Source organism: Peromyscus maniculatus, chromosome 8 (genome assembly GCF_049852395.1).
Source record: "Peromyscus maniculatus bairdii isolate BWxNUB_F1_BW_parent chromosome 8, HU_Pman_BW_mat_3.1, whole genome shotgun sequence".
Taxonomy (NCBI): domain Eukaryota; kingdom Metazoa; phylum Chordata; class Mammalia; order Rodentia; family Cricetidae; genus Peromyscus; species Peromyscus maniculatus.
In genome coordinates this window covers 43,950,342-43,968,854 of record NC_134859.1, presented here as the reverse complement: position 1 = coordinate 43,968,854, position 18,513 = coordinate 43,950,342, and the positions used below count along the sequence as shown (strand labels likewise).

The 18,513-nt window shown below is 45.1% G+C and overlaps 1 pseudogene; it reads right to left on the bottom strand.

Moving 5' to 3' along the window:
- Positions 1–14,048: 14,048 nt before the first annotated feature.
- Positions 14,049–15,102, bottom strand: LOC102905541 (putative olfactory receptor 2W6 pseudogene; annotated as a pseudogene).
- Between the last annotated feature and the right edge of the window lie 3,411 nt (positions 15,103–18,513).

The window sequence follows — 18,513 nt, the reverse complement described above, 5'->3', positions numbered from 1 at the left end:
CCTTTTAATGGGGGGGGGGCATTTATCCCACAAGGACACTTTGCATAGTGCCTGTGACAAGCTAGTATATGGATATTTATTACAGAATGATTTTTCTTGTAATAGTGAGAAAATTGGTGAGAACAAACACCCACCAATAGAGGCGGGTAATATTCATGGTTAATGTATCCAGTAATGAACGCTGCATAAAAGCCAAATAGAAACAGGAAGATTTATAATCCGGGGGCCTGAAATAGCCGAGATGTACTATTAAGTGAAAAGGACAGAAGACTAACTACATGTGCACGTTGCTTAAAGCCTCGGTGTCTTGTCTTTTGTTGGGACTATCTATTCTCACCTGTCTTGTGGCTACTGTCCTTGCTGGGTGCATTCTGCATCCTTATGCCACTCCCTGTGTGCTTTTCCTAAACATGCGTTTGCTTCCACCATGCACACCAGGGACTCTCTCCAGGATGGTCACCGTCCTCCCAGGCTCCCTTGATTCTACTGCCTGCAGGGCTGGGAAGCGCCACCATCCCCAGACAGACCCTTGCCTGGTGACAGGCCAGGAGAGGAGGATGCAAGCCCAGTAGCTCAGGCTGGGGTCCCGCCGTGGGAACGGCCCTCTAGGGCCACCCCAGGGAGCAATGGAGCCCTGTTCTGCAGGACTGTGTCTTGTGTGGCCCCTCTCCCACTCGATCCCCAATCTCTTGCCTGTTTCCTTGGGCACACATCCTTAAGGACTTGCTGCCTCACAGATTCTGTTATAATTTCGAGAGAGATCCAGTGTCTGCTCTCCATGGCATGGAGCCCAACAAACTCTTGGCCCACTTAGTTCCATGGAAGAAAGCAAGAGCCCCTCTCTAAATACAAATTCAGAGAAGAGGAGGAAAGGGAATGAGCTATGGCCTTTCCCATCCCCATTGCTCCAACCTGCAAGCAGGTTCTGAGTGCAGGCAGGCGTAAGGCAGGGCAGGGCATCATTAGTCTTACCAATTTGGTGATGGAACAGAGGCTCAGTGAGGATCAGTTAGAAGTGGTGGATGATGAGGGCTGGAGAGATGGCTCAGTAGTTAGGAGCACTGGCTGCTCTTCCAGAAGACCAGGGTTCAATTCCCAGCACCCACATGGCAGTTCATAACTGCTTGTAACCAGTTTCAGGGGATCTGACACCTCCACACAGACATACATGCAGGCAAAATGCAAATGCACATGAAAAAAAAATAAGGGGTGGATGGTTTCATTACCAGAGAGACCAGCTCTCTGTCAAACTCATACTCACAGAAGAGGAACGCTCCAAGAACGAGGAACAAGGGAAGCCTCAGAGCAGGCCAAGGAAGGGGAGATCGTTGACTTTTCTAAAAGATTCTCCTTTGCAACCGTCTCTTCACAAGCACACATCCCACTTTTGGATGACTCCTCGGACTAGAAGTGGGCCCCGAGGAGAGCTGAGCCTCGGGAGCAGGACCCTGGGAGAATGGGAAGGGACCTGCTTCTGGCTTTGCTTCTGTGCGGCTTTGGGAACGCCCACTTGGCTCGGCCTCCTTGGCTGCTGGCTCTCCATCGGGGTTAGAACTGTGGATGGCTGGGGGGCACAGGTACGGATCATAGGAAAGACAGACTGCCTTTCAATCCTGTTCTCTTCCACTTGCCAAATGACCCCGCCCCCCGTTCCTAGCCCAGCATCTGTGTCCTGGTGTCCAGCTGACCAAGGAAAGGGAGAAAGATTCTGTGAAGCCAGTCCCACCTGGGGTCACTACCTGGAAACAACCGATCTGTGAGAGGAAGAGCCCGAAGACCGAGGAAGTGTGGCCTTCCCAGCCTACCACACACCAGCTCTGGTACACCTCCACAAAGCCTGGAGCCTCTTACAGCAGGGTGGGAAGGAGCTGGGGTCTCACGCCAGCTCAGTGGATGTCAACCTCATGCGCAGTAGAACTGAAATCTATGACCACGAAAACCACGGCGAGAGACCTTGTAGGTTCCCTGAGACTCGAGCGCTAACAACTCTGGGTTGCGCCTGCCTCTGAATTCACAAGAAAGTTAGGAAAGGGGGCCAAGGGCAGAGCTCCTTTTCGGCTCCGCCTTCCCGACTGGCCTTGCTAGCCAATCATCCAGAAGCCTCCACCACTCACAGCTGGCTCTCTTCAAGAGGCCTGTTCACTGTGGACTGACCACTCAGTGCCTCTGCTCTGTGGGGCAGCCGTGGAATCTGAGACCCTCTCAAGACAGTGAGGGAAAAACAAAGCCCACTCAGAACAAACCGGGGTGGAGAGAGGTTCAAGAAAGAAGAGGAAGAAGCAGCTGTATTTTACTGGAGACCCTGTGGGGATGTCAGCTCTCCAGGGGATGAGCCTGAACTTGAACTTGGACTATTCCACCTCCTCGAGGCCTGGCCAACTGTGTGGATCCTAGGAGGAATCTGTCTTCAGCGTCCTTGTGATGAGCTCTAGGGGACAAGTCCCCTGCATCCACCCGAGACTGTCCCCACTGTCGCTCCTGGGCTACCTATTAGTCCCCAAACATGGGAGCAGTTCAGGAGCTGACTGCATTTGATGACGGCAAAACCTACTCACTGATATGCGTGGACTATGCTGTGTTTCTGTCCTGTAGTTCTTTGCACTAAGACCTCAGCAAGCACTGAGAAGGAGCCATGGGAAGCCCCTTGTGAGGGTTTTATGGGTTAGCTCTCAGAAGACCCATTTTCCAGATGGGTTAACTGAAGTGCACTGGTTAGCCTTTCCTTAGTGTGATAGAAACAGTCCAGGAAAGAAAAGATTGGCTCTGGTTCACAGTCTTTGGTTTTGGTTTTTCAAGACAGCGTTTCTCTGTGTAGTTTTGGTGCCTGTCCTGGATCTCCCTCTGTAGACCAGGCTGGTTCACAGTCTTAGAGGTCACTTGTCCAGTTGCCCTTGGAGGAGACCAGTATGCCATCATTTTTCAGGACTCTGTGTTGGAATGTGTGGTGGAGCAGAGCTATTCAATTTACGACAAAGAAGGAAAGAGGAGAGCACCAGGCTGAGGTCTTACTGTCCCTTTCAAGGGTAGTGCCCCCCCCATGTCCTTTTTGTAGGCCTTACCTCTGAAAGGCTCCATAGGCTGGCAGTGAGCGTGCTGGACAATGGGTGCACACAGTACCCCCAAACTTGGCCCAACAAAGTTGAGGATGTCTCTACCAAGAAGAGATACGGGCTACTGTGGTGGGATAAATGGAGGAAGAAGGGGTCAGTCCTCATCAAAGTTGTGTCTGTCCTCAGGTCCGGGGAAACCTTCTGTGTTCTTGTCTGTGGGAACTAGTTTCCAACACTCTAGGCTGTAATGCTTCCCCCCAGGCCCAGGGCCATCTACAGAGCCACCAAGAGAATCTCTGCCTCTCTCCACAGGGCAGGTCACTTGGGCAGCCACAGAGCCCCTGAATTCCTGAACATACAACAGAAATAGGAAACAAAGTGGCTTACATTCCTCATAGAAGTTTTAGAAACACAGAAAAATACACAGGGAGATAGCCCGTCACTTAGAAATACTCATCTTCTCCCCAACATTTTATAACAAATTTCAAACATAGAAAACAGTTGAAGGAATTGTATAAAGAATTCCCATTACATCATCTAGATCCTGAAAGACTCTCGTTCTCCCTCTGTGGCCCACAGCTTTGTCCATCTCTGCAGGACTCTGCTCACTGTTGACTTGTTTTTCTCCTCTACCCAAAGAGCAATGCAATGGCTTGATGCACACGAAGCACAGTGACGAAAGAGTGCTTGGTATTCTGTCTCCTTACACACACATCAGTTCCTTGTGTTGGGAGCCTGTGAACTCTCCAATTTAAAAAAAAAAAAAAGGTTTATTTATTTCTTACCTATTTTATGTGTATGTGTTGTAGAATATTATTTTAAGGTGTATTGCTTTTGTTTATGTTGCATTTGTTTAACTCTGAGAAGCTGTGTTACTGTGCCTGTCTAAAACACCCGATGCTCTAATAAAAAACTGAACAACCAATGGCAAGGCAGGAGAAAGGATAGGCGTGGCTGGCAGGCAGAGAGAATATATAGGAGAAATCTTGGAGAAAAAGAAGTAGCCAGAGAAGGAGGAGGACCCAGGGGCCAGCCACCCAGCTACACAGCAAGCCATGGAATAAGAAAGATTTACAGAAGTAAGAGAATGGGAAAAGACCAGAGGTAAATGATAGACGGGGCTAATTTAAAGTTAAGGAAAGCTGGCAAGAAACAAGCCGAGCTAAGGCCAGGCATTTATAAGTAAGAATAAGCCTCCGTGTGTGATTTATTTGGGAGCTGGGTGATGGGCCCCCCCAAAAGAGCAAAAACAAACAACAACATATATGTACCTGAGTATTTATACAGGCAGAAGCCTGTGGAAGCCATTGGCTCTCCTGAAGTTACAGGTAGTTTAGCTATGAACTGTCCCATGTGGTACTGGAAACTGAACCCAAGTCCTCTGCAAGAGCAAGTGCTCTTAACCACTGAGCCATCTCTCCAGCCCCATTCTCTTCTCTTTTTTGAAATACGTGATAAATTGTGAATAGTTTCCTGGTTAGGGGTGGGACTTTGGGGCCACCTTCCCTTCTCAGTGCTGGGATTTTGAGTGGTTTGAATTTGGGTAGGATTTGTGCATGCTGTCACAGTGTCTGGGAGTCCATGTGTGTCAGTCCTGTTGTGTCTGGATGATGTTTCCTCGGAGTCCTCATCATCTCTGTCTCTTACAGTCTTTCTGTCGCCTCTTCCACATAGGCCTGTAAGCCTTGCATGGAGGGGTTTGGAGGGAAAATCAGTTTTCTTTAATACAGTATCACTAGGTATATGGCCCATACTCCAGGGCAGGCCCCATGCCCAGGAGGAGTTTGCTAACACAAAGCTGACTATGTTTTTGTATTGTGTGCTTTTTGTTTTGTTTTGTATTTTTTTTGGTTGTTGTTTGTTTTGTTTTGACCTTTGGGAAGGTTTTTTTTTTTTTTATTTTGAGAGAGATAAAGAACATGAAGTTGGGTGGGTAGGGAGCTGGGAAGGATCTGACAGGAGTTGAGGGGAGGGGAATAATGTGATGAAAATACATTGTACGTAACTTTTTAAATAAGAAAAGAAAAAAGCATAATAAATGGTGAACTGCAGTCACCTTTCTATGCTACAGAGTACTGGATCTTATCCCTCCTGAGCAACTGTGCTTTGGCCTCTTCCTCTCTCTACCTGAGCAACTGGTACCCAGCCCCTTCCCTCTCTACCCTCCACCGTATCATTTCCACAAATTTCAGAATAGCTTAAGACCATCAACATGTATTTCTCCAAGTACTTCAACACGAATTTTACTAATTAGAGGAAAACAATATCTTTAAAATCTTTTATGATGTAGAAGTTCCGATGCACAAATTGAAGAGACTGGGACAATAATGAACACCCTGGGTTAGGGTTAGGGTTAGATGAACCTGTCGTCTGGTGTCAGAATGGCCACAGTTTTTCAGTCTTGCTTCCTATACCTTGTCACTTTTCTTTTTCCTGGTGAAAATAAAAATCACATCACCCTAAAAGAAAGTTTTAATACGAATCTTAAAAGTTGCATGCTTGGGCAGAGGTGGCATACAACTTTAATCCCAGCACTCGGGAGGCAGAGGTAGGTGGATCTCTGTGAGTTCGAGGCCAGCCTGGTCTACAGAGTGAGTTCCAGGACAGGCACCAAAACTACACAGAAACCCCGTCTCAAAAACAAAACAAAACAAAACAAAACAACAAACAAACAAACAAATAAAAAAATTGCATGTTGTTGCAACCATGGGGTTGGTAGAGTGCAGTACTGTGCTGGTGCTGAAGTGCCTGGACACTGAAGAACTATTTCAGAAGTAGCACAGTTGAAACTGATGTCCTAGTATCTGTGAGACCAATTATTTACAGGCAAACCTGAATGCACTGGATGAGAACAGCCATATACACATGTACTGTTACAGACACAGGCGTAAATCTAATATTAAAGCAGAACTCGAGGATGTCTGACATCTGCACTCATGAAAACACTACACAAAAGACACAAGGTTGTACTGCCACATCACTGTGCATGGATGTACTAGCAGAGCAGACCATGCCTTCATTGTATGAAAACACTAAGAAGTTGCATATTTGCAAAAACCGATGTCCTACGGCTGCAGCACAAACAGATGCACAGTTACAACAAAGCAGATGGAGATGTGTGCATTGCTCTGCACACAACGGAACTGGAACAGCAGAGCCCGAGATGGACATGTATATAGGAACAACAAGGGACGCTCCAGCAGAAAGCATGGGCGCTCCAGTCATGCACCACACACAGATGTACAGTAACAGAAGCGATAAAAGATTTACTAGAAAGCAGCACACACATGTAATGATAAACCAGGCCTCGTGGAGGTAGGACATCTGCATTCATATCATACTATTGTACGGGAGACAGAAGGCTGCACCACCACATCATTGGACATGAATATACTAGCGGAACAGCTTACACCCTCTTAGTACAAAACAAACAAACAAAAACTCTGCACATTTGAGTCTTTGCAAAACCCGACGTTCCACTGCTGCGGCATAAACAGATGTGCACTCACAGCAGAGCAGATGGAGTGCTTGTACTGCACTGAATGTCCTGGACTAACACAGCAGCACATGCGGTTTTAGGGGTACGGCAGTGCACTGAGATAGATAGATAGACAGGAAAAATCAGTAACGCTCCAGCAACAAGTGTGGTTATCCTGGCCATGCACCGCACCCAGATGTACTGTAAGAGAAGTGATCACAGATTTACCCAAAAGAGTCACACATGATAATCTTAGTAGAGCAGTGTACCTTGGTGTTAAAAAGAAAAACTGGTTCACAGGTTGAGCAATGCAAACCAATGTCCTCATATCTGTGAGATGTCCTCATATCCGTGAGACCAAGTATTTACAAGCACATCCCAACACACTGTATGAGGACAGACGTCCACACATGTATTGTTACAGAAATACACAGGAATGTAATCCTAAAGCAAGTCTCATGGATATAAGACGTCTGCAGGCTTGAAGCTACTGTAGAGCACATACAAGGATGACCTGCCACATCAACGGACATGAATGTCCTCGCAGCTCATATCCTCTTCTCATGGAAAGATTACACAGTTGCATGTTTGCAAAACCTGAAGTCCTACTGCTAGAGAGAAAACAGAGGTGCATTTATAGGAAAGCTGTAAGCTGTAAGCTCTAAGCATGCCGGAACTAGAGCCACAGCACATGCATTTTGAGGAGTACAGCAACACACCAAGACAGACACATACATAGGAAAAACAACTAAGCCTAGAGCATCAAGAACAGTTATAGTATTCACAAAGCAAACACAGATGTACTACAACAAAAGAGATAAGACATTTACTAAAAAGCAGCATGCATGTGAATTGTATTACATCAGTGCACTGGGCATTTAAGAATAGTTCAGAGCCGGGCGGTGGTGGCGCACGCCTTTAATCCCAGCACTCGGGAGGCAGAGCCAGGCGGATCTCTGTGAGTTCGAGGCCAGCCTGGGCTACCAAGTGAGCTCCAGGAAAGGCGCAAAGCTACACAGAGAAACCCCGTCTCGAAAAACCAAAAAAAAAAAAAAAAAAAAAAAGAATAGCTCAGAGGTCAGGTAATTCAAACTGATGTGCTGGCATCTGTGAGACCAAGTGTTTTCAAGTGCATCTGAATGTGTCGTATGAGAACAGCCAGGCATAGATGCCTGTTACAGAAATGCACATAAATGTAAAAGTAAAGCAGAGCTCAGGGATGCTGTATGTCTGCACTCATGGAACTACTGCACAGGAGACACAAGACTGTGCTGCCACACCAATGCATATCAGTGTGCTAGCAGAACAGCTTGTACCCCTTTTTGTAGAAAAAAATTACACATTTACAAGTTTTCAAAACCTGTTGCTGCAGCATACACAGATGTGCATTTGCAACAAAGCAGACTTGCATTGCTCTGATCACGCTGAACTAGAAGAGCAGGGCATACGTTATTAGGACTACAGCAGAGCATCGAGATGGGCCTGTACACAGGGGCAAAGCAAAGCTACAGCAGCAAGAACGGTTGTACGCGTTATACACCACACACATACACTGGGACCGCACTGATAAAAGATTCATTAGAAAGCAGCGCACATGAGAATATTATTTTAGCAGCACACCTGGATGTTGAAGAACCAGTTCAGAGGTAGAAGAATTCAAACTGTTATCCTATGATCTGTGAGCCCAAGCAGCTACAAGCACATCTGAACACACTGGAGGAGAACAGCTCTACACTGATATACTCTCACCATGAAATCATCCAGGTGAGATGATTATTCACAACCGTGATGATTAAGTTAATTAAAAGTTTGGAGTCCTTTTTTTATTAATGGCCAGACCAAGTGCAGCCTGTGCCACTGCAAAGGCTCTTGGTGCCCAAGGTCAGCTGTACAGCATTTTAAAAGACAAAGCCACAATTACATCAGTGCTTGATGTGGGGGTTACATTAGTGAGGGCTTTGGGGTGGCCTAGAAACATCTCCTTTCTTTACAATGCTCAGTAGTGTATTCCAGACACTACATAATATGTTTGGACCACGGTCAAGTTCATGGACTGTCTCCAAAAGTATTGCCAAGGTCGTTGGGGGATGGAAGGCTGAGAAGTGTCTAGGCAGACATAAAATAAAGTTGGCACAAGCATGGGATGGCATTTTCTTAGTCATTTCATCCCTCCCCACCCCATTTTTCATTACTTTCAAATCTTCCAATCTTGGCTAAGGGGTGAATATTGGGTCTTGAGGATCATTAGCTTAACTGAGGCAATTCTTTGATGAACTTTAAAAGGCATTTTACTATGCAAGCCCTATAAAAAGGAGGAGTAAGGGCCATTCAGGCCTGTGAGGAGGGTTGTAAACCACGGGTTTGAATCAAACATTTTATGGTACCAGGAATTATTGTTGTCTCTTATCTAAATTATCTTTAATCTTTTGTAAAGTTTCTTTTTAATGTTTTTATAATCCTGTGAGTTTTTAGAAAGCATTCTCCCCAAGCCTGTCAGAAGGTAACTTTAGCCTTGATTGTGAGAAGGCTTAAGAGTTTTATGCTGGGCGGTAGTAGTACACACCTTGCGTGCCTTTAATCCCAGTACTCGTGAGGCAGAGGCCGCGGTTCTCTGAGTTTGAGGCCAGTCTGGTCTACAGAGTGAGTTCCAGGACAGCCAGAGATACACAGAGAAACCCTCACTCAAAAAACAAACAATAACAACAACAACAAAAAAACAACAAAGAAACAGAAGAAAGTTTTATGAGATCAATTTTAAACATAGGCTCGTTTTAAATACAGTCTATATTTTAAGTGTAAATGTAGTCTCTGTCAGGACTTTCACAGTGTGGAAGGCAGTAAGAATAAAGGAATAAGTAAATGGTCTAGCCTTACTGAGAGGGAATATATAACCAGACAGGGGTCCTGTTTGCAAAGACAGTCTTAGCTTGAGAGGACCTGGTCCAGGTGAGCTGGTTTCCATTTCTCATGGGAGTGATGAATCCACACAGGGATCCTGTCAACCTGGACTGCAGTCTGTGTTGTCAGGACGGTAGTGTGAGGTGCAGGAAGGTGTCAGTTCTTTCTTCTGAAACTTTTTGATGCATGCTTGGTCCCCGGGTCAGAATGAATGACACAAGGCACCAGGAAGGAACCGGCATGGTGTCCTGAACCCTAGAATGAACTACAGTCTGGACCTGTTGAAGAGGCTGGTGATACTTCAGAAAATCTAGTCAGTAATGTCGCCAATGATGGAGTCTCTTAAACGGGGCGGGGGGCGGGAGGTTTGGGGGAGGGCTTTTAAACATAATCTCATAGGGAGGAATCCTTCCTTCCAAGGGGTTATAGCTTGCCCTAAGAAGGGCCAGGGGTAAAAGGTTGGGCCAATTTCCATCAGTATTTAAAATTAATTTAGAGAGGGTGGGCTTATCAGTCAGGTTCAGGCATTTGACCTGTGCAGTGCGACTTTCAGATTACATCTAAGACCTACTGACGCTTTGGGCTATAGATGAGGTGAGGGCAGGTCCATTATCTGACTCAGTTGACAGGGCAGCCGGAACCTAGGAACGATATGACGTAACAGAGTCCTGACCACTCTCAGAGCGGTCTCCTTCGGGGTACCAAAGGCTCTTCCCCACCCTGGGGTGTCCACAAAAGCATAACAGATACTTAGACTTTTTCTCTGTGAAGTTGCCTTTCTATTTTTCACCAGGGGCTAATTCTCTCAAATGGATTGAGAGGGAGCAGAGGAGGGATTGGAAGGAGAAGAGGAAGGGGGGAAATGATGTAATGATATTTTAATTAAAAATAAGGTCTTTTTTTTAAAAAAAAAGAATATTTACCCATAAAAATAATGATTTATGTAATGACAAAAATAAATGGGGGTGTGTGTCCCAAAATACCATAGCACGTTTAAAAAATCTTAGAGATCATCTGAACAGCACTGTATCTATTAAACAAGTGGAGATGAGTTTTAAAAAATTCAGACAAGTTTATAACTTTAAGAAAACAAACAGAAGCTGGGAGACGGCTCCACAGTTAAGAGCATTGGCTGCTCATCCAGAGGACCCGGGTTCAGGTCCCAGCACCCACATGGTGGCTCAAAAGCATATGTAACTCCAGTTCCAGGGGATCAGTGCCATCCCTGGCCTCCACAAGCAACAGACACACACTGATACACATGCAGATAAAACACTCACACACACAAAATATTTTTTTTAAGTAAAACAAAAAAAAGGATGATGAACTTACATGTAGTAAAATCAGTATACATCTTTAGTTAAAATTCCTTTTGGTTGCCTAGCAAGCACAAGGCCCTGGGTTCGGTCCTCAGCTCCGGGAAAAAAAAAATCCATTTGGAACACATCCAGAAACTTCAAACATATTTAATAGTTAATCTTAATAAAAATATTAAGCATAAAGCCTTTATGGTGGAAAAGGGTGGAATTAATGGTTCCCTTTGTTCGGAAAGCAAAGGGGTGGAGAGAATCTTGAAGCAGAGCCATTAAACCACTCGCCTATTCTTTTTTCTATGTTATTGTAACAGCTATATTTATTCACTGAAAAAAAGCACTTCTTTTTAAACCAATCAGTTTCATGTACATCTCCTAAAGCTAGGCTTTCTGGGCCAGCTACAGAAGCTATAGCTTCAGAAATGTTATTAGAAAGAATTAAGCGTATGCATTAAAAGTTGTAAATTAAATTTTACACAGTGGAAACTGCTTGCAATTTTGTGACAGTCTTACCAATATTGTTATAATGAATACTCCAGGTGTATAGAAATTGGAAGAATTCCACGAAGAGTTAGAAAGCTGCTAATCGTATTTTCCCCCACTTTGGGAAAAAAAAAAAAACAACTGCAAGACAAAAATTCAAATGCTAAAGGATTTATTGCAACATGTCATGGAATGTACTGTAACGCAGCCAGTTGACCCAGTCGGCAGAGACAGGTAAGTGAAAAGCCGCTTAGAGAAGTTGGTGAGCAGGTGCCTGAACAGCAGCTCAAGATGTCCAGTGGATACAGAACAAAGGCGGCAAAACCATGAAAGGAAAGAGAAGCAAAAGGAACATAAAGAAAAAGGGCCCTGCCAGTTTGCCTTTGTTTAGCAGTGGTTCTCAACCTGTGGGTCGAGACTCCTTTGGGGTTGAATGACCCTTTCACAGGGGTCACCTAAGATCATTGGGAAACACAAATGTTTACATTACGATTCATAACAGTGGCAGAATTACAGTTATGAAGTAGCAGTGAAAATAATGTTGTGCTTGGGCGCTCACCACGACATGAGGAACTGTATTAAAGGGTCTCGTCATTAGGAAGGTTGAGAATCATACCTCTAGGAGACCAGACAGCAGCAGAACAGTGTGTCGATGACCTGACCCCTCCCCTTTACACTACCCACAAATTTCAGCCTGTAACAGACTAGTGGCAGGATCTTAACTGGGCAAGCAGCAAAGGTCACAGCGTTTGAAGAAAAAGCCATTTGAACGAGGAAGAGATATGAGTACTGTATAGCCAAAGGAGTTTAGGGGTTTTGAAGAAAAGCATACAGTGCTGGAGCACACAGCTCGTGGAACAGCTCCTAACTAGCATGCACAGGACCTTGGGTCAAGTCCCCGGCACTGCAAACAAATACCTGCATAAATATTCAAACACGTGAATCTCGACAACTTTTTGGAAACTGGTAAGGAAGATTAAAGACTACTAGTCAGAGGTATCCAAACAGGACTGAGACAAAGAGAGGAGACAGACCTTAAGAGCTGATTCAGTTCAAAATCCATGGGACAGGACGGAGACTAGAAATGAGGTAAGTCTGCATCTAAGTCCAAAAGAAGACTACAGAATTTCCCTCTTCCTTCAGGGAGTTTCCTCTTTTGGAAGAGGCCCACACACTGTAAAAGCATAACTGGCTTTACCTAAAGGCTGATGAGTGAAATCCCAGTCTTAGCTGCAAGGCTGCCCTCACAGCAAAACCCGGCTGGATGTTTGATCAAACATCTACACCATATGGTCTCACCAAATGGATGTGCAAAGTTAACCATCTCAGAGACAATGTCATTTCCAGAAACCATAAATACTTAACTGTTCATTTATTTTACAATATAAGAGCATGAGGAGGAGGGGGGGAGTCTGGATTTGATCAGTACACACAGAATTCACGGACAGTGTGTAGATAGCACAGTAAACGCCACTGATGGGAACAACTCAGGTGTTCACGTAAAATGTTAAAAAGAAAAGAATAAAAGACAGTTTATTTGCACTCACAACAAAGTCAAAGATTCTCTTTCTGTTCTGCACTGTCAATTTTAAGGAGAAATGTGAAGTAAACTGTGACTTGTTATTCGGTCTTAAGACAGCCCAACTTCATAATTGTCCAAAGGTGAGAGATGAGTTGAAAATGGTTTTATTTCCCCCATGATTAGCATCCTCATCAATCCTCATCACTGCCATTGACACTTCCATCTTTGTTCTTCCTAGCTGACCTTCCTGCATAAGCAGCTGTGACCTTGCTCCCGTACATTTCCTGCCCACATGCCCCATGTCACTGCTGTCCTTAGAGTTCCAACGCCGCCGCTGCCGCCGCCGCGGCCGCGTCTTTCCCTGAGGCAGAAGCACTGGTTCTCAGCAGCGTGTTCCAATGGGAACTCTAGAACCGGGACTTCAAGTTTTTGTATCCCCCATTAGAAATATGTTAGTGAAGTGGGTAGAGTGCAGAGGTCAAGTGCTTGTCTAGGGTGTGCAAGACCCTGGCTTCCATGCCAGCTCCACAACAGATAGAAAAGAAAGAAGAGAAAAAGAAAAAACAAACAGACAAACCAAAACAACAAAGCCAAACACAAATATTTGCAATCCCAGCACTCGGGAGACTAAGGCAGGAGAGGCACTCACTACACAGGGAGACCCTGCCTCAAAAGCAACAAAAGAGTAAAAAAAACAAAACAAAACCAAAAGCACATCTGTCGCGTCAAAATACCATGCCGAATCACCCCAGCCCGAATCAGCCCGCTCTGTTTTGTGTGACTCTAGCACACGTTGAAACGCTTGCTGCGTTCATTAAACTCATTCTGTGACCTATGCCTGGCTCGCGACCTCAAATCTAAAATAAGCAGTGCTTTTAGTCAAACGGGTTAAGTTGTACGTGCCGCGCAGTGGGGAGGGTTGGCTGGTGAGAGCCTGGGGGAGTGCTATGTAGTTTCCACAGGGTGGAGCAATAGAGCTGGAAAAGGGAGACGAGCAAAGGTTCGGTCATTCCCTCACCAATACACAGCACCTGTGCGCACACACTCTGCCCTGCGGTGTCTCCTGCCCCTTGAATCTGACTGCTCTTAGCATCACAGCACCACGGGTTAGCTGCAAATCAGTCGTTATCCCCGCTGCGTGCAGAAAGCAAGCCGGTGCCTCTTTCTGTCAGTTTGTTGTCTTTTGCAAGTAGCCATATCCCCTCTCGGTGACATGAAGGCTCTATTCACTGAAGGCAGTAACACACACACACACACACACACACACACACACACACACACACACACACACCACTGATTTAGGACTACTGGGCTGCAAGACCCCACCTCTTCACCACTGTCAGCTTATTGCTGCTGTCACTCACTATGGTTCTGAAACAGATGAACAACTGCGGTGAGCCCCAGGCCCCATCAGTGCCCTCCAGGGTCCAGCAGGCTTCTGTCTTTCCCAAGGACCTTCAACATGGCTGCCTTCATGTCTTTGTTTCTGAGCGAGTAGATGAAAGGGTTCAGTGTGGGCGTCACCAGGCAGTAGAACAGGGTGAGAAACTTGCCCTGGTCCTGACTTGCCACGTTCCCAGGCTGCATGTACATGTAGATAATGGTACTGTAGAAGAGAGACACCACCACCATGTGTGAGGAGCAGGTGTTGAAGGCCTTGCGCCGGCCAGCTGCAGACTTGATTCGCAACACGGCAGCGGCAATGTAGCCGTAGGAGACCAGGATCATGGTGAGGGGCACGAGGACAATGGGGATGGCCAGGAAGAACGCTAGGCCTTCTACCCGGCTTGTGTCCACACAGGAGATTCGGATGATGGCTGGCATCTCACACACAAAGTGGTTGATACGGCGATGCCCGCATCGCCCCAGAGACATGGTCAATGGGGACATCAGTATGGAATTGGCAATCCCACTGAGCCAGGCAAAGGCCGCCAGCTTCAGACATAGCTGTGGGTGCATGATGGTCAGGTAGTGCAGAGGCTTGCAGACAGCCACGAAGCGGTCGTAGGCCATCACCGACAGGAGAATGCACTCAATGCCCCCCACAGACAGGAAAGCAAAGAGCTGAATGACACACCCTACGAAGCTGATGGTCTTCCGAGGGCCCCAGAGGTTAACCTGCAGCTGGGGAATGCTACTTGTTGTGTAGCAGAGGTCGAGAAGGGACAGGTTGCCGAGGAAGAAATACATGGGTGTGTGCAGCCGAAGGTCCACCAGGGAAAGGAAGATGATGGTTGAGTTGCCTGTGACGGCCAGGAAGTAAAAGACCATGTTGACAGCAAAGAGGACCATCTCCAGCCTGGGCCAGTCGGAGAAGCCCAGGAGGATAAAGTCCTCAGAGCTCTCATTGTTCTCCATCAGCTGTGACCTCACATACCTGTTTAGAAAGCATGACACGCAAGGATTAGAAAAGAGCCAAGTTGATCTGGACACAAACGGTCCCCAGCAGGGACACTTTGCACCATACCATCCAGATGTTACCCATAGCCACTTGCTTAATGCTTGCCTGTGGTATGAAGTCCTGGGAGAAGATGTTTGTCTGCCATGGATGGAAGCTCAAACTCTCCCCTAAATAGTGCTCTAGTCCAGTCAATTAAGGTAACTAGATAAACATTCAAAAAACTTATTTTGAAGAGGAGCTTTTATCGATGTTTTCAGAAATAAAACCACATTTTAAAATTGCCTGCCTTCTAACATTGCAGTGCTTTTCAAAGATTTGATACAATCACCTGAACTTTGTGAAAAAATTGTTTCAAATAATTTGCTTGCATCTCCCATTTCCTCATCCCATGTCCTGTTTCAATTATCATAGATCAATGGAAAAACCAAAACCAAAACCAAACCAAAAACATTGCCTCTTGTTCTTACAATCTTGTGCCATGAATTACAGGTTAGACAGGAATGAGGCACAGCACAACATTACCAGTTACTCACAATAACTATGCTCCAGGAAATTAAGAGTCCATGGCCCTAAATGTTCTGGTTTCCATGAAGTTAATGATTTGGTCTCATGTCTTCACCTAGCGATTCAAGTGACATTGCCTAAGAGACCCAAAGCAGCTTTCATTATGTAGCGTTTTTTATGAAAATCACGGCACACAGGAAAAAAAAAAGAGCAATATAAACACGAGACTAGTTGGATTTTCAAGCTTCCTGAAGCACTAGCGTTCTGCAAGCCCAGAGTTCACCTGCCGGCAGTCTGCTTAGGAATACTCCCTCCCTGCAGCAGCGCCCTGTACTCATAACGACCTGCATCTGGAAGAGCTGTCAGAAGAAACTGAGTCTGGGATTGAGCCATTGCAACCAGATGAGGCCCTTCAGAGTCATCTCTCTTGTTAAAGGTGATTAAGGCAAGCCAGGGCATTTTCCCAAGAGAAAAAAAAATTGCCAAAGGTTGAAACACTCCCAGAGATGGCTCCCAGTGCTTGGCCTTTCACCCGAGAAGAGTTGCAGCCATGTCCTTGGGCTACAGAACCCAGCACTTGTCTTCCCACACACCCCAGATGTTGCAAGCCAATAGCCTGTTACCTGTCTGTGTTTACACTATAACCGTGCCTTGGTTCCAGTTTTAGAGAAGGAAACCCAGTAATTTAATAAATGGAAAGTAGATGCAGTAGAAATTAAATATCATGTGTGCAAATATGCAAAAAGGAAGCTCTTTTGACCACGTTCTTTAACTGAAGGTCAAAGGCTATTTTCTTGGCCAAAGAAATGCCTTGACCTATGGCTCACTGGTGAAAACTCGGCTTCAAAATCACTGGAGACAGGTTTTTATAGCAATTTGTCAATTGTCCAAGGCACTCTCAGAATACTTGTGATATAAAGAAATTAATAGGTTTAATTCACTAGCAGTAGTAAAATCTCATATTCTGATCATGCTTATGGCAGTATGTAGTGTAAGCCGAGAGAGCTGCACAGCTGTTACGTGTTCAGGAAAAAGCCGGGACGGATCTATGGTCCGCTCCATGCTGCTACAACTAAATACCAAGAACGGGTGATCTGTAACAAACAGAAATGTGTTTGGTTTACAGTTCTTTCCAGTTTTGGAGGCTTGGGATCCTGAGGACATACTTGGTGAGTAAATTTTGCTTTGCCATCCCATAGTAGAAGGACAACAGAGAGAAAGAGCGGTCAGTCATTATTTTATTCAGAACTCACCTATATGATAGCTTACCCACCCCCGTGATAACAGCAGTGCTAACCCAGTGCATCAGGAGAGCCTTTGTGACCTACTCACCTTTCAACAGTACCTACTCTCAACACCTCTGCACCAGGCAGTCAGTGTCCAATACAAGAACTTTGGGGAACAGAGTCAAATTATAGCAGCAGCTTTGTGGGTGACAAAATTAAAGAGGGTTTTCTGAAGAGAAAAATGACTCTGTTGATTGGAAACCTAGCTAAACAGCGAATATCTACAGAACAAAGACAAGAATGGTCCAAGGAGCTGGTTGATCAAACATTGACTTGGTGTTTGCTATCTCTTGCCCCGTAAAACTTAAAAATGAGGAGAGAGAGAAACATTGATTTTCTCCCAAAGACTGACCTGGAAGTAAGTATTCAGCTGTTCAGAACATGGTGAACACACTGTGTTAACTGCAACAAGCAACCTTCCCCCACTACAGAAACAATCACCTCCCACTTGCTCCCTGGAAAGGGGGTGACACAGATACCCTGTCCCCAACCTAATATTTCTTTCCCATACTGAACTGGGGAGACTTTTAAAGGGTTCAGACTCTTAGGAAATCAGGAAGCTCCTATGGAGTTCTTCATAAGACGATAAGTTATTTACAATACTGAATTCCCTGGGTCCCTTCCTCCCATTCCCAAGAGTTGGAAGGACTAACTCAGAGAAACAACTCTCGGGAGATTTTTTTTTTTTAGTGGGTATAGAGAAAGGTAATTAATTAGTCTCAACAGTAAGTTCACTTAAGACACATCCCTTGAAATGAGCCAAACTCCAAAATGAGAGGAGAAATCACTTCTCCTAAGAGTATTAATTGTTTGATAATAGTAGATTGCCTGAGCACTTTTTTTGAGTTGTTAAGTCATTGTATTTAGTTTCTCCTGTCCTTAAAATATGCTACATTTCAGATTACAAACTGTTTACATAATGATCCTTAATTTCAACCCAATCCTCCTCAAACGAATATTTTAAGAAACTCACAGGGCAGAAATGCTTGTGGAACATTCTTAACTATATCACTCAAATACTGGCAACAGTTAGAAAGAAGATTGACTGAATAAACATATTACATTTTGAAACTTGTCCATATTGTTAAAGTGATCAAGAAAATGTGAGCATAGTTTGAGCCAAACAGTGCCATGAAAGGATAGATTTTTTAAAATGAGTAAGTATATGTATTTTTCTAGTAAAATTAGAAATAAATGAGGTATCAAAATAATATAGTGAGTATAATAGAAATGATAAAGGTTAACATGTTGAGTAAATTTGAATTTCATTACAAAAATCGTTTCTATAAGCGAGGGCCTAAGAAAGAAGTCACTACAATGGCTGGTGCATGATTAGAGAGGTCTTATTGTAGGTAAGAGAGAGAGAAAGTCCAGAGGCATGTAGGAGAGGCCAGAGCACAGAGAAAAAGAAGCCGACTGGACATGGCCAGGACTACTGGAGAAAGTGTGACTATGGACTGCAGGTGTCTGGAGGCCAGCATGGGCTTTGCTATGGAAGCACAGGTGTTACTCCACGTGGCCCTTTCTGGCTGGCAGAAACCCATTTCACAGGTACCTGAGAGACGCTGGGTGTAGCAC